At 37.2% G+C, this 3450-nt stretch overlaps 1 pseudogene; it reads left to right on the forward strand.

The window, feature by feature from the left end:
- The first annotated feature begins 1510 nt into the window (after positions 1–1510).
- Positions 1511–2539, forward strand: LOC121481438 (annotated as a pseudogene).
- The last annotated feature ends 911 nt before the right edge of the window (positions 2540–3450 follow it).

The following is a 3450-nucleotide window of genomic DNA, read 5'->3' on the forward strand; positions in this document are numbered from 1 at the left end:
TTTTTTTTTCAAAGAATGTATCCAAAGATGTTTTTAAATCAATTTTACAGATAATTCAGAAACTCCTGTGATAGAAATTATGCATCACTGGAGACTCCTTTCAATCTACATATACAATATTTCCTAACTTCTTTCTCTGTTTTGATTACCTAGGAGAAAATATATCTTATACCATGGCTATCATAATTAAGAAACTAGGCCAAAGTTAACTAAGGAAACCTAGTGGATATTAGGTAACAAGGTTAATATAATTCCATCACTCGATGTGCAACAATATTTTACTTTTAATTTATCACCTAGTAGAAAATTAAGGTTAACAATATTTTACACAGTTATTGTAAATGAAGGTGACTATATAGAAATGTATGTTTCCTGGGATCGAAGGAAGGGGAAGCAGGGAGCCTGCTTCTCCCTTTGCCTCTGGAACTCTCTCTCTCTCTCTCTGTCTTTCATGAATAAATACATAAAATCTTTTTAAAAATTGCAAAGTCAGATAGAATTCTTACTGACCAGAGAAGAAATGATCATTTCCATAGAAACAAAGTATACAATAAAATTATATCATTATAAAAATACAATCTTAGCTAATTAAGTCAAATGATTTTTCCTTAACTCACTACAGAGTATTAGAGCAAAGCTGTGCTGGTTGTCTACCCGTTGAAATATATTATAACTGCACACATAGCTGTCCTGCTACATTATTCCTTAACCATTCCTAAAGTTAGGGGTGACCACGTAACTAAGTTCTCACCAATATGATGTGAGCAAAAACCATTAATTTTACTTAATTAAAAGTTTTCATTGGTTGGGCCTTCTCTATGCTCTGAATCTTCTTTTTTAAAAACAGCTTTATTGAGCTATAAGTGATATATAAAAACCTGCACATATTTAATGCATGAACTTTGATGAGTTTGGCCCTACATATATACACCCATGAAACCATCATCACATTCAAGGTAGGTATAGATATACACACCATCTCTGAAAGTTTCCATGTTCCCTTTGTTGTTTTTTGTTTGGTTTGGTTTGTTTGATTTTGTTTTTCATGAGATGAGAGAACATGGGATCTACCATCTTGACATTTTTTTAAGTGCATAACACATTATTGTTGAATATAGGCACTATGGTGCATAGCAAATCTCTAGAATTAATTCATCCTGCATAGCTGAAACTTTACACCAATTGCACAACTCCCTATGCCCCCCTTCCCTCAGTCATTCAAATGGTCAGAAGGTATATTAAAAGGTGCTCTCATCATCACTAATCATTGGGAAAATGCAAATCAAAACCACAATGAGGGCAGCTCGGGTGGCTCAGCGGTTTAGCACCACCTTAGGCCCAGAGTGTGGTCCTGGAGACCCGGGATGGAGTCCCACGTCGGGGTCCCTTCATGGAGCCTGCTTCTCCCTTCTCCCTCTACCTCTCTCTCTCTCTCTCTCTTTCTTTCCGTATGTCTCTCATGAATAAATAAATAAAATCTTTTAAAAAAGCTCCATCTTCCTCTCTCAGGATGGCGAGCAGCAGCACCTGCAAGGCCGAATTCATTGTTGGAGGGAAATACAAACTGGTACAGAAGACCCATAAGAGAGCAAACTCTAGAAGATTCTTCAAGGTGGGGTAGGCATCCCCCACACATGGTGGTATGGTCAGGAAAAAGACTACAATATGCCAGTCATGGATCTTCCTGGACCCAGTCTCGAAGACCTCTTCAATTTCTGCTCAAGAAGGTTCACAATGAAAACTGTACTTATGTTAGCTGACCAGATGATCAGTAGGATCATATGTGCATACAAAGAATTTCATACACAGAGACATTAAACCAGATAACTTCCCAATGGGTATTGGGCGTCACTGTAATAGGTTATTCCTTATTGATTTTGGTTTGGCCAAAAAGTACAGAGACAACAGGACAAGGCAACACATACCATACAGAGAAGATAAAAATCTCACTGGCACTGCCCCATATGCTAGCATCAATGCACGTCTTGGTATTGGACAGAGTCGCGGAGATGACATGGAATCATTAGGATATGTTTTTGATGTATTTTAATAGAACCAGCCTGCCATGGCAAGGACTAAAGGCTGCAACCAAAACAAAACAAAAAACAAAAAACAAAAACAAAAACAAAAAATATGAAAAGATTAGTGAAAAGATGTCCACTCCTGTTGAAGTTTTATGTAAGGGGTTTCCTGCAGAATTTGCCATGTACTTAAACTATTGTCATGGGCTACACTTTGAGGAAGCCCCGGATTACATGTATCTGAGGCAGCTATTCCGCATTATTTTCAGGACCCTGAACCACCAATATGACTACACATTTGATTGGACAATGTTAAAGCAGAAAGCAGCACAGCAGGCAGCCTCTTCAAGTGGGCAGGGTCAGCAGGCCCAAACCCCCACAGGTTTCTAAGCATGAATGGAGGAACAGAAGAAGCAGAGCAGATGATGGGAGCAGCATTTGTTTCTCCCCAATTCTAGGAATTTTAGCTCATATGTACACTAGCCAGTGGTTGTGAACAACCATTTACTTGGCGTAAAGAACTTAATTTCAGTATAAACTGGCTCTGGGAAGCATTGGTGATGCCATGTCCTGAGTCGTAGCCTCTGTAATTGTGAATATTAACTGAGATAGTGAAACATGGTGTCCAGTTTTCTATTGCATTTTTTCAAATGGAAAAGTTAACTAAATGGTTGACACACACAAATTGGTGGAGAAATTGTGCATATGCCAATTTTTGGTTAAAATCTTTTACTTTGAACTATACTGCTTTGAGATCTCATTTCAGAAGAACGGCATGAACAGTCTTGAGCCACAGTTGTGAAGGTTGTAAATGCTCACAATTGTGCATTCTTAGGGTTTATCCACCCCTGGGGTTTGCAAGTTGTTCCCTTAAAACATTCTTAAAATGGTTGGCTTCTTGTTTGCAAGCCAAATGATATGGTAGCAACCAAAGATTCCAGTGTTTGAGCATACAAAAGACTCTATCTGCTTACTTGTGCTAGAAATAACAGCATCTAAAGTGAAGACTCGAGAAAAACTTAGTGACTACTAGACTATCCTTAGGACTGTGCATTAACTCTATAATGTTCTTGGTATTTAAAAAAAGAAGCATATTTGTCACAGAAGTTTAATTAACATCTTACAACTGAACATGTATGTATGTTGCTTAGATAAATGTAATCACTGTAAACATCTATATGATCTGGGATTTTGTTTTTATTTTGAAATGGGAGCTTTTTGTTTACAAGTTCATTAAAAACTAAAAACTGTTAAAAAAATCTTAAAAAAAACCCACAATGAGATATTACCTCACACTAATTAGAATGGTTATTTTATTTTTTTAAAATGTTGGTGAGGATGTGGAAAGGTGGGATATTCCCACCTTTTACACTGTGGTGGGAATATAAAATGATTCAGCTGATATGTAAAATAATATGGAGGCTCCTCA

The sequence above is a fragment of the Vulpes lagopus genome, chromosome 23 (genome assembly GCF_018345385.1).
Source record: "Vulpes lagopus strain Blue_001 chromosome 23, ASM1834538v1, whole genome shotgun sequence".
Taxonomy (NCBI): domain Eukaryota; kingdom Metazoa; phylum Chordata; class Mammalia; order Carnivora; family Canidae; genus Vulpes; species Vulpes lagopus.